The 13,609-nt window shown below is 46.7% G+C and overlaps 1 long non-coding RNA gene across 1 annotated transcript; it reads left to right on the forward strand.

Moving 5' to 3' along the window:
• The first annotated feature begins 8,774 nt into the window (after positions 1-8,774).
• On the forward strand, positions 8,775-11,479 carry LOC139078716 (uncharacterized). Its single transcript, XR_011531733.1, has 2 exons — positions 8,775-8,911; positions 11,316-11,479. It is a non-coding gene; the product is annotated as an uncharacterized lncRNA (long non-coding RNA).
• Positions 11,480-13,609: the final 2,130 nt, after the last annotated feature.

Consider the following 13,609-nt stretch of genomic DNA (forward strand, 5'->3'; position numbering starts at 1 on the left):
CGCTGGTTCAGATCCTGGGTACAGACATGGCACCACTCATCAGGCCACACCGAGGCAGCATCCCACATGCCACAACTAGAATGACCCACAACTAAAATATACAACTATGTACTGGGAGGATTTGGGGAGAAAAAAGCAGAAAGAAAAAAAAAGAAGAAGAAGATTGGCAACAGTTGTTAGCTCAGGTGCCAATCTTTAAAAAATAAAATTAAATCAAAAAAAAGGACATACAATTTTTTTAATTCATTTCCCATAAACAGATCTTTTTCAGCCTACTTCCCCATTTCCACATATTAATTCCAAAAATATTTACATGATGTTATAATAATAGTAGTAATAGTAAAAATTATTATTATTATTATTTTAACAATAGCTATCATTTATTGAACAGTTACTGTGTGCCAGGTACAATGATCTGTAGATCACAGGGAAACAGAGAAAAAAAGACACGGTTTTGCTGAATTTCTTGAAGACAGAGACTAAATTGCAGGCTTGTCAGATCTTGTCACCGAGACAAGTGAGGAACCCAATTAAACCAGTGTGACACTGTAGAAAATGAAGGCCATGCTCCGTCCTGGATATCTGTACTTGTCGCTGCGTCCTGTCACAGCATGGATCTTTCAGGATGGGCTGTGGTCAGGGGGCAAAGGTTTACGAACAACAGCTCCCTCAACTAAAAGAAAAGGAGACAGAAGCTCGGGTCGGAGAATTCCCACTACAGAGCCACTGCTTTCAGTCCAGGGCGAGGTGTCTGACGCTGCTCTTTTCCTTTACTTGGGAAATAAAGTACTTTTTAATTAACGCATTGTATGGAAATACCACAGCTAAGAGAGGTTTGAAATGCTAGAAAACTAACTTAAATTTTATATGGACTGTAAATCCTATTCTTATTCTTTCTAATGTTATCTGACTGTTAATTTGCTTAAAGCCTCTGTTACATATATTATGCAAAGGAAAACCACAGGCTGGCAACCGCTCCAGCACTGTGCAGAATAATTCCGGGCCTTTCCTCGCAGGGGTGGAGCAGGCATTTGTTTCTCATAATCTCCAGCATTTGGAGCATCTTCATGTTTACAGACAATTTCCCACTCGTGCTCTCAGCTGGCCTCACGTCAGCTTCGTCGTACAGAGGAGGACGATGAAACTTAGCGGGGTCGTGGGACTTCTCCAAAGTTGCACAGTTAGTAAGAAGTGAAGCTAAGACTCAATCCTTTGCTCTCTGGAAACCTTCTGGGATTAAAAACAGGTGAATCAGCTGACTAAGACCTGCTCACTCGAACAGACAATTTTCAGTGACAATAGCCTAACCAGCCCTCAGAACAATGAGCAGCATAAAACAGGGGCCTTAACAAAGGAAAGACAAGAGGCACAGGATGAGTCTGGGATGGAACCCTTCCACACCCGAGTTCGAATCTCCGCTCCCCGCCCGTCGCAGAGCCAGCCCGCTGGGATGTGTGGGATTTTCGTGTTTCATTCCTTCCTGCGCACTAGGATGTCAACTCCACAAGGAAGGAGGCCCATCATTCCCATTCACCACTGAATTCCCGCACTCAGCCCAAACCTGCACACAGTAGGCTCACAGATACCTCCTGAATATGTTTCTCACTCGAAGCAAGCTGCTGCTCCTCGCTGCAGCCCAGCTTCATCACTTGCAAAAGGGCATGAGAAGAACTAGTTTAAAGGGTTGCAAGGCTTAAGGTAAAAAAAGAAATGTTAACTCTTCAATAAAGGGTAGCTCCCTGCCGCCTTGCCCAGGGCCTCGCCCTCACACAGGGCCCCTCTTGGAACACAGGTTCTCGGAAGGCAGGCTGCGTGCGACACAGACAGGATGGCTGTTTGGGCGTGCCCTCATTTCTGAGCTGTGTAGACACAATACGACACAGAGATGAAAAATGGCATCACTGTTAAGACCTAAAACTGTCTCTCATTTTTAATGCTCTGCCAACCAAAATCTTCGCCTCTCCAAAGGACTGTCCCATCTGTATTGCCCCACTTAGTAATGGTGTTTTTTAGAGGAATAAACATTTCTGCTTGCTGAGCAAAAGCAAAAAGAGATTTAGTAAATACACAACGTATTTGGTCAACATGGTCCATGCGAGGCTCCAGGCATGTTGCTGGGGACAGATTTGTTGTGAAGGAGAATACGGCATCAGCTCCTACCAGCCGGCTCCCTCTGCTGTCCCATGTGGAGAGGCAGCAGCTGGGAATGGGGGAGCCTAGACTACAGTGTCAAACCTAATGTCGGTCCCAGTTCAACCTCAGATAGAAACATAACTTCAGAAGAGCCCCTCGCGGTGTAGTCAGCCTTCTCCAGAGAAACAGAGCCGATAGGATATATTTGGAGAAAGTAAGAGAGATCTATTTTAGCCATCACACTCTCCAAGCCTCAGTTTCCTTCTCCACAAATAAAATGCACACAGAGTGCCTAGCAAAGTGCCTGGCACAGCAAGTGCCCTGCGGACGCCATGCTAAGGTGCTGGACGGTTCTAGAACACGGAGAGTCACCCACACACCCAGGCCCCGTTCTAAGTCCTGGAGATGCAGAGATGAACAGGGCCTTGCCCCGAAGGAGGTTACCGTCTAGGGAGGGAAACAAATGCTTCAGCTATTACGGGCGACACAGGAGTCCAAAGAGGTGGAGCCCACTTGGCTGAGAGAGACAGGGACGGCCTCCCGGAGAAGGCATGCCCGAGCTGAAGCCATAAGGGTGAAAAAGATTTAGCCAAGCCCGGAAAAGCATAAAAGGCACTCTAGGCGGGAATAAGAACATAGCCAAAGGCCTGGGAATCTGAAATAGCACAGCGTGTTCAAGAACCAGAGCTAAAGGGTAAGGTGGAGAGGCATGGGAGATGAAGCTAGCCAGGGCGCGAGGCCACATCGTGAGGAGCCTTGGTGCCACATCACAGTGTGCTGGTTTTCTCAGGGCTGCCGCAAGGAACTCCCACAAACTCCGGGCCTTTAAACAACAGAAGCTTATTCTCTCACAGTCTGGAGGCTAGAAGTCTGAGATCAAGGTGTCGGCGGGGTGGGCTCCTCTTGGAGGCTCTGAGGGAGAACCTGTCCCATTCTCTCCCAGCTTCTGGTGGTGGCGCATCCTTCCATCGTGTCTTCACACGGCCTTCTCCCTGTGCGTGCCTCTGTGTCCAGACTTCCCTCTCCTTAGGCACCCACCCTAATCAGGATGACCTCATTTTAACTTTACTACATCTGCAAAGACCCTCTTTCCAAATAAGGTCACATTCACAGATACTAGGTGTTAGGACTTAAACATACCTTTTGAGGGACACAATTCAACACACAGCCCAAGTTAAGGAGAATGATATAAGAGTTTATTCAGGAAGAGGCTTCAGCCTCTGGCAGGAAGAAGAAAGGAAACTAGTGTTCTCTTTCTATGGTTGCTTTGGTCCCTAGGAAGCTCAGAATCAAATGTGCCACCCACACACATGTGCATCTTTTTGGGGGGCACGTGTATAGGGCACTACCATTGGTATTTCTTTTATGAGCATTATTTCTGACTGCCTCTCATTTGTTCTATCCTGATGTATCAGTCAGAATCCTGACAGGAAACAGAAGGCGCACTCCAGTTCAGGTAATTCAGGAAGCCTTGCCTTACTTACAACAGGACACAAACGTGCGCTGGAGGTGGGGGAAGCACACAGTGACCAGGGGCCAGTAACAGTTGATCACCCCTGCTCCCAGGGGACAGAGACGTTACCTGTCTAGAGAGAGAGGGTCTTGTTGAGAAGGTTCCTCTGAGAGGATGTGTGTCCTCTGTGGAAGGGCACGGCTGCCTGAAACGGCCTCATGACCTCACCCCCTCCCCCTCTGATCCGCTGGCGATCCCTTGGCCAAACCCAAAGAGGCTCCAGATGTAGACCACCCAGGCCAGCGCCCCCAGGCAAGACAGGAAGCGAGGGGAGACGGGGTGTGGAGCGGCCAGCAGGAGACCCGGGTATACCTTCTTTCCCCTTCCTCCCGATGTCCTCACTTATTCATTCCTTCATTTTTCGTACTCTTTATGTTTGGCTCAGACATCTCAAACCCTTCCTTTTCAAAATAAAAAGAGGAATAACCACCAAAAAATAGATGAGGTAGAGGCAGGATGTCCTGCTGCCTTCACCAAGGTGCTCTCTGCCCTCCAGAGTTTGGGAACTGAGTGCGGCCATTGATTGAGTCACCCTGAGCGCTCACAGAAGGCTAATCCTCTGTGGAACCAGAACTCTGCACACGCTCTTCTGGCCACTCATTGACTTACATAAACTCCGGCAGACATCCTATCTCCAGGGCTTTCCAAGGACATACTTGAGGCAAGAGTCATTCTGGCACCAAGTGCTTCTGACAGATGTCGTGGACTCCATGCAAGAGAGGCCCAGATGGCGTATGGGGGGATGTGGAGCGAGCCCTGGGAGGGTAACACTCCCGGCTCTGGTCTCACATGGAGGACACATCAAAGAATTCTGTGCACATGCTGGAAAGATCGTCTTTCCTCCCTGAGCCCCAACTCATTTCAGGAGTATTTAGATACAGGCACAGGTGTTGGAGCTGGAGGAGACCTTTGAGACCAACTAGTGCAAGCCCTTTGTAATACAGATGCACAGACTCAGGGCCAGAGAAGGGCTGGGTGACGGGCGGCACGGCTAGGGGTCGTGAGGGCCTGCGCTCCTCCAGAGCCATGTGCTGTGTTCGTTCACTCATACTGCTGCTCATCAAAGATGGCTGAGGACCTGCTGCTTGCAGGATGCTGTGCCAAGAAATGGAGATGGCTGTGGGGACAAGGCTGGTGGGATCCTGTCTTCATGGGGTGTTCAGAATAGTAGGCTTTCTCCCGCTATGGCTAATCCTTCCCACAGCCGTGCAAGGTGTGGGCAGGTCTTGGAGACCAAAGTGACCCAGGCAAGCACTGCTCCCTTTTAAGAAATGGAGCAATAAAGAAAAGAAGGTTGCCCTGTGTGAGTTAAGTGTTAACATCATGGAGCATCACAAAGAAGCGGACAGCATGGAAGGAGCTAGAAAAGGCTGCTAGACACGGAGGCTTTAGTTGTACTCTAATCGAAGGTGCTGGTGTTTCTAAAGAAAAGGACTGTGTCCATCTGCAGGGGTTTGGGTCAGGCGTAGAGGCAGAGAAAATGAATAACAGAGGCTTCTGTTTAGGAAAAGGTTAGCATGTAATGCCTCAGATTTCTTGTGGGTTTTCTCCATGTTCGCATTGAATGAAATAGGAAGAAAAGCCTGTTTGCTTCAAGCTCAGGGAAAGTTGGATTTTCTCTCCACATCAGTCCCCTGACTTGGTTCCTCTGACAACCAATCGACTCTAACACAAACAAGGTTGGACTCAGCACTGGGCTGACCCGAGGCTTTTACTCACGCCGCCTTATGATGCAGGCTCGCTGTGGAAGGGCTGTCCCGTGAGATGTCTCATGCTGTCCCAGAAGGAAGCATATTTGCCAATGGACTTCTAGTGGGAAAGTCCAGGGGCCCTGACGTCCACAAACCCAGTTCAAGCCCTGGCCCCACCAGTGCAGGCTCTGTGACTTTGAGGAAGCCACTTACCCATTAGGACTCTGTCTTCTCATCTATAGACTGGGGATGGTTATGATCCTTACTATAAGTCTGGGTGCAGGTAGCAATGGATATTATGGATAAAAGTCTTTAAATGCCTTCCATATAGGAAGTACTCAATAGTTGCTATTATCAGTATTATTACATATAGTAAGTACTTAATAATAATTATTAGCATTAATAATAAACAGTCATTTTTCTGCTCACTGGTCACAATAACAACATTAGGAAGGCTTTTGCTGAATGGCATTATTTTAAATCAACTTTCTAAGTTTCTTTTGTGATTATAAAGGGAAATACACATTCCTCACGGAAAAAGGAGAAAATACAGACAAGAATAGAGAGAAAGAATTTTTTAAATCTACAATCCAAAGATACCACTGTCAACATGTGAGTATATTTCCTTCCAATGTCTTTTTTTCTTCATGTGGAGAGAGAAAGAGATAAATTTTGCATAAATGAAATCATATTTTATGTATATGACCATTTTCCACAGAAAATGGTTCTACAATATTCAAGCTGTGTATGCACCATAAAATTTAAACAACCTTTCTCTTATTGTTAGGCTTTTAGGGGTTTTCCCAATATTTTTGCTCTTATAATTCATGCTATAATGAGATTCTTTGTATACAAATCTTTCCCACACTTCTCATAATTTCCTTAGGAGAAGATGGTCCCGGTGGAATTTTTAGATCAAAGAATATAAGTTTCTTTAAGTCCATAACACATTTTGTCAAATTAATTTCCAGTAGCGTTACAGTAAGTGACCCAGCCTTCAGCAGAAGGTGAACACCCATTTTTCACATTTTTAATTTCATGGATGAAAATGGAATTTTTCTATTTTCATTGCTTTGAGTATAGTAAGCTTGATGGCTATTGTTTCTTTCTCTAGGAACTGTGTTCACACCTTTGACTCACTTTTCTGCTATATTTATTGATTTTCTTATCACTATGCATGAGCTCTTTGTGTAATAAAGATATTTTTACAATGTCTCATCTGTGGCAAATAAATTTCACAGTTTACTCATTGCCTTTTAATTTTAATGTTATTTTGGCCTACAAGTTTCAAATTTTACGTAACATAAACTTCACAACATTCAAGAAAATTCAGAGAGCCAGCTCCTGAATACTTAAATTAATGGTATAAAGCATATTACACTATTCTGCATATTGGTCATTTGCTGAAACTGGTCTGGTGGTACACAGAGCTTTCTTACACTATTCTCCCTCTTTGTGCCTGTTTTAAGATTTCCCATGATAAAAGTCTAAAACGTTATTTTGTAGTCCTGACTCCTTAGGCACACAAGGCCCTATATGACTTGTTTTCTGCTGCCTTTCAAGCTCCATGGACACACATTCCTAATTTGTGACCTTGGATAGATTCTGAAATCTCTGTAAGGTTTGGTTACCTCCTCCACTAAAAAAGAAAACAAAACAAAGAAGTAAAAATCTACTAGACTTGTGAGATTGTTGAAGAAGGAAATGAGATAATGCGTGTCTAGCATACAATAGGGTGCCTGGCATGCAGTAGGTGCTTAATAAAGGTTTTCTTTTGTTATTAATATTACTACTATTCCAACTTCTACATGTCAGACTTTCTTGCTGCGAGAACCAGAAGCCGATCCTGGCTGATCAAGTAGAAGAGAAGTTTATTTCAAAGATATTGGAAGGGCTAGGAGATAAGTTCAAGAAAAGCTTAGGAATGATGCCCAAAAGCCTGGTCTCGGGAGAACCTGCCACACTGCAGCCCTGCCGAGCACATGTGGATGTACCCTCGCTGTCACCAGCCCAGCAGTACCGCTTCTGCACCAGAGCCACACGCCCACCACCGCACTGGTCGCCAAGCAGATCTGAGCGGGCCCTGCTTCCTCACACTGCTCCTCTGGGTGACTGACAGCTGAACCCTTGAGGAGGCAGCCTCGTAAGGCTGAAAACTCTCCAGAGTTCAAAAAATGCTGAAAACCAGGCAGAAAACATAACGATGTCCTCTACAGTTCTTCCCTTAGCTACCCAACTTTCATGAAGACTTTTCTTCCATACTGGCACTTGACAATGACTGTAAATGACAATGCTGTAAATTATTATGGCAATAAAAATCTAACACAATGGGACTCTCCATCCCGGGAGTGAGCTTGCCCCCTGCATAAAGGAGGCCGACCCAGAGTCTCGTCGGTGACTCCACTGAGTGACAAGTCCCAGATTTCTGGGTAACGCTCATGCCTCCTCTAGTTCCCTCACAATTCTATCATAATATTCTGTAGCCTAGGGACACAGCTGTGAAGTCCACCACCACACACACCAGGGAAATAGCGAGGGGACAGGGGAAGGAAAGGGAAACCGGTTACACTCTAACACAGTCGAGATGATATCCTCCAGAGACCGCTGTGACGCGTCATGAAGCCACAGTTAGAATGAGTGCTGGAGAAGGGAGAGTTGATATCTTGTTTGCTCTGCTCTCAGCCGGCATCTCAGCTGCTCAGGGATCTTGACTTTGTGGGATGACTCAAACCAAACCTTCATTCCGAGGGACTTGGGCCACTGAGCCTACCAGTATGGAAACCTAGGAGTCTTCTCTATTTTTTTTAATTCCTAAGTGTTAAAAATAAAAATGTAGAGGATCCCGCAGAGGAAGTTAATTCCAGATCTATTCCTCCCTGCCTCTTCTGTTAGCAGCAACCTTATTTCCCCTCCATCATCAGGACTGGTCACCCTAGAAAGCGCAACAAGCTCCTTTTTGCCTGTTCATCAAGGGCATGAAGGAGGCTGACAATAGCCAGGTGGTGGTTCAGCTTGCTCCCCAAGGGAAGGGTTGTTGTGCCCCTGACGAAAGAATGCCTCACTTGGGTGGGGAGACCTCTGCCAGGCAGAATGCAGAGTCACAGGGCTGGAAAGTAAACAAGTGGCGTCGTTAGGCATGGCTGCCTCGGGAGGGCCTGTCTGGGGAGACAGGTGCCTTGTCTAACAACTCGAACACTGGGGAGCCCGATTCCAGGCTCCTGAGAGTAAACTTTAGAGTTCTGGAATGACTGGAGCCTTTCCCTTAAAATCTGCGTTGCTTTATGTCACTGGGTCCCAAAGGGCTCATCTTGTTATAGGCAATGCTCTGGGCAGTCCTGCTTAATTTGGGGGAGTGTGGGATTAAAGAGGCATGTTTGACCACCAAACCACTACCTACTAACCTCCAGAGGAAGAGCGTTCCAACACACAATGGGTGGAATGCTGCCGTGTAGAAATCCAGAATCTTATCTCACCTTGCAACCCCACGGGGTTGTTCTGAGGATTAGCTGAAATAGCAGATGTAAAGTGCCTGTCACATAGTAGACATTCAATGAAAATGAAATCACGCTACCAGGTGAGTAGGCTGGGTGTTAACATAGCCATTTTGCAGATTAAAAAACTGGGTCCCAGAAAGGATAGACTATGTGTTAACAAGGACACAGCTAGGAAGTAGGAGTGGCAATGGCGGGAAATGGCCTGCTAGCTCCAATTCCAATTAACTAGACTCACCGCTTCCCAAGACACACAGCTTCAATCTGGTCTTACTCACCCACAAGCTAACATTTCACAAGTACTGAGTCAGAGCTTCCCCTCCTCTTAGGCTGCATGAGAATCACAGCTCTCTCCACCCCGGGCTTGGCAGACCCCACCTTCTTCTGGGGCCCCTGGAGGGAATGCACGAGGCCGAGGCCGAGGCTGCCAGGAACTGAGAAAGTAGGCAAGGCAGCTGCTCCCATCCGTCGAGTGACCTGACCTGCGTGAGCTGGAGGGGTCCGCGATGCTGCCAAGGACCACAGCAGAAAGATAATATTTGAAGAGTGAAAGGTTCTCCAAAGAATGTAAAATCCTTCAAGCAAGCAAGCGCCTGCAGTTCTTGGGCCATGATTCATTCTGGACGGGCCAGAACGTGGGCTGTAGATAGCGAGGAAAACAGGTCACAAGGAAGTGGAGAGGCAGAGCTGGGAAGGATTTGGGAGATTATCAATCCTTCAGCAAAGGAGAAATTGTGATTCAAAGCAGAAGACTTTTCCAAGACACAGCTAAAGGGACCTGGACCCAGATTTCTCATGCATTCATCCACCCATTCTTTCACTCAGCATTTACTGAGCGCTTGCTATGGGCCTGGAGGGAGGTCAGGTTCTAAGAATGCAGCAGTAAACAAAATAAGCAGGGCTTCTGTCTTCCCGGAGGTGACTTTCCAGAGAAGAGGAGAGACAATTAAACACACAATTACAGAAAAGATGAGAAGAGCTGTGACCAGGGAGGTACAGAGTGCTATGGGACCACGGAGGAGGGCAGCCACATCCAATCCATGGGTCATGAAAGGCCGCTGGATTAAGTGATGGTTCAGCTGAGACCCGAAGACTAAGGAGGGCTTAATGAGGTGAATGGGGGCTGGGTGGAAGGAAGGAGAACACTTGACAGGCGGAATCTCCACACACCAGGCACAGTATTAGACCTTTGTTTTAAGAAATGCATGAGATATGGATGCTCCCACACTCAAGAAGCATTTAGGATGCTAAGGGCACGCAAGAAAGGACCATCCATCTGCCAAGAGGAAGTGGCATCTGGATTGGATCTCAAAGGATGAGTAGGACCTAGACAGGTACAAAAAAAAGCAGATGGATAGTCCAAGGCCAAGGGGATGCTGTGGGAAAGGCATAGAGGAAGAAGAGCCTGCCACAGGAACTGGCCTTTCTGGAGGAGGTCAATAACGGTTTGTCAAGTACTAAACCTTAGGACTAATGGCACCTGGTGGGGCTCAGAGAAGCACAGATGGAGTTTCCTGGTTTCCCAGGGCTGTTAGTGAAACCCTCCCAGCCGCAGAGTTTTAACAGCCACTGCTTCAGCACAACACAGAGAAGGGGGTGACCCAGCTTCATTGCCTACACCCACTGCCCCATGCCGTTCCATGGCCTGCACAGCCATGACGCCCAAGGGGCCCAGTTCTAGGCCTGGCGTTTAGTAGGCATCTAATAGATACTTGTTGAATTGAACTGAAAATGCCACTGGATAATGAACCAAAATTTGCCTGTCTGAAACCTCTACTTTTTCGTCTGTAGGGACCACATGACAAGATTCTTCTTCCACAATCAACTTTTCGGGAAAAAAGGAAAAGGGTGGGGTGGGAATTAAATGTTTATTAAGCGCTTACTAAGTGTCAGGCCTATATGGTCTCCAATGTTGCTTCATTTAATCCTCCCAGCACCTCTGTGAAGCAGTTGTTATTTCCTTTCCATGGATGCAGAAATAAATCTCAGACAGCCCCGGTTCCAAGCCTGCCTCTACCTAGTATTTGCTGTGTGCCTTTGGGGACGAGTTTAGTCTCGCTGGCCCTGTAGTCTTTTCAGTTCATTCCTGCTTCCCCAGATTTGAAGACAGCAATTACATCCCCTCTAAGTCACCTCCGGGTACTGTTCACATCCCTCGTGGTGCAGTGGTGGGGAGCACAGGCTCTAGAATAGAATCCCCAGGATTTGTCCCAACTGCGTCACCTTGTGCACAAGTAGCTTCACTCTCTGAATGTCAGTTTTCTTACCTGTGTGACATGGGGATACTCAAGGGTCTTCCCATAGGGCTGTTGTGAAGGTAAGCACCTCACACCACGGCACATAGTAGGTCCTCAAAAAATGCTGCTGATGATGGATTTAATCCCTCTCTCCACCATTTCGACTGAACTCATGCCAATTTGCTAGTGTCCCCATTCACATTACGTGACATTCAGAACCGCACACTATCTGGGCCCCTTTGTTTTCCAGGGAACATCATAATCTGTCCTGCATCTTGAGGGGAAGTAAGGAACCGGAGCATGTGAACAGGACCAGGATCAGACCACTTCCAGGAACCCATGCAAGCTGTGCTGATAAGTCACAACTCAAGAACTGGTGATAAATAAACTGGTGTTTACTCTGAGTAACAGTGATCTGATCTAAGCACTTGGATTTTCATGACATTAACTATTTCAGAGCATCCCAAGAATTACCAGTAACCCAGGAAAACCTTCTCCATCCCAGGAGGATCAGTGGTTGCAACACCCGGGAGCAGATCAGCATCCTGGGGTACTTTCTTAAGTCCTAGAGGCACATTTTTTCACATGTAAATGTTTCTAAAATTGGAATGCATCTGATAATCAATATGCAATAATTAATTAAGATAGTGTCATGGGTTCAACCCTCCAAAAAGTGACAATTAAATTGATGGTGAACAGGAGAACAGAGGAGGCCACCACCAACTGGCACCTACTGTCTGCTACACCCAATGCAGGATGCGAGATACTTTCATTTTCGTTTCTTTCTTTCCCACTCTTTTAGAGATTTTTTTCCCCTTACAAAAAATAATCATCATTGAAGAAAACTTTAAAAATACAAGTAACTCAAGTTTCCCAGATTTCCCCTGTCTAAAGAGCAGTCTAAAGGGCCCCTTCAGAATCAATGGGGCCCTAAACCTCAGTTTGCATAATTGTGGGAGCAAAAGCCAGCCCCGCTCCCATCACTACCAGGCACTTCTGAAGATGCCAGGGGAGCTGGCGTTCTCTGGCAGCTGTCTGTCCTCCCAGACCTCTGCTCCAAGCCCCTCTACCATGCATTTCTGCCACGCAAGCTTCCCCAAGCCACCCTTCCATCTTCTCTGTTCTTCCCACATGTAGACACTGGCTTTCCCTTAACTCCCCGAAGCACAGGTGACACTAGACCTGAGAGTCTAACCAACTCTGCTCAAGTCCTGAGGGGACCACAAGGGCACTACCATGTGGAAAAGTAAAATGAAACAATGGATACCAGGGGCCGGCCTCGTGGCTGAGTGGTTGATCTCACACACTCCTGCTTCAGCAGCCCGGGGTTTGTGGGTTCAGATCCCCAGCATGGACCTACACACCACTTATCAAGCGATGCTGTGGCAGGCGTCCCACATATAAAGTAGAGGAAGATGGGCATGGATGTTAGCTCAGGGCTAGTCTTGCTCAGCAAAAAGAGGATGATTGGCGGCAGATGTTAGCTCACGGCTAATCTTCCTCACCTAAAAATTTTTAAAAATAAAGATAAATTTAAAAAATGGATACCAGATGACACTGATCCCAAAGACCAATATCCTTAGCCACCATAAGGAACCTCCATCCTTAGCCAAAGCAATGCACCATTTTGCTGGGTCTGGGTTATCCTCATAAGAGAGAACTGTCTCTCACCTCCTTGCCTCCAGGTTTCAGGACCCAAACCTTCTCCCTCTGGGCCCTGCCGAGAAAGCCCAAAATTTGGTGTTATATTTGTTAAGATAACACTAGCTACTGTAAGAACAAAACTCTGAAATTTCAGAGGCTTAAAAAAATTGTTTAGTCTGCTCTCATGAAGTCCAGTGAGTGCAAAGACAGGGGACTGTGGAACTCTGCTGCACAGGGTCATTCAGGGACCCAGGCTCACAGAGGGCCGGCCGTCTTCCACACGTGACTGCCAGTTTGCCCTGGGCATCCACATCCAGTCTGCAGACAGAGAAAGAGAGAGAAGCAGAGGGAGAAAGTGGGCCAGGCTAGCAAGTGGCACGTGGACTGTCCACCATGCCCCACCAGCTGGGACACACGGCCGTGCCACACTGCCAGGAAGGCTGGGAAGCAGGAGAACTCGAGCCCAGGAGGAACAGAAAGCAATTTTGTGGAAAAACTAGTCACTCTCTGCCACAGGTACCATCATGATGCACTCTGTGCCAGGGGGACAGCCCCTTCTGGATGATTCTGCAAAACAGTGTGACACCCTCTCCCTTTGCTTCAACCTTTCCTTCCAGACTAGCTTCTGGCCATGGCTTCCCATAACTAAAAGCCTATTTAAGTGTTTTTCTTAAATAATAAAGAAATCTCTCTCAAAAAGAAAAATTGGTTCTGCTGCCAACCCTGGAATTCATAAATACTTGCTATTGTTTTTGTCCCCTTGCATAGAAAAAAAATGTTTAAAGAAATCGCCCATAATTCTACAACTCTATGAATTTTAATGTGTTTCTTTCCGTTGTATTTCCATATGCTCCAAACTTGTATAACCTTCAAGGTCCTGTTCAAATGATTTACCATCCT

The sequence above is a fragment of the Equus przewalskii genome, chromosome 2 (assembly GCF_037783145.1).
Source record: "Equus przewalskii isolate Varuska chromosome 2, EquPr2, whole genome shotgun sequence".
Lineage (NCBI taxonomy): Eukaryota > Metazoa > Chordata > Mammalia > Perissodactyla > Equidae > Equus > Equus przewalskii.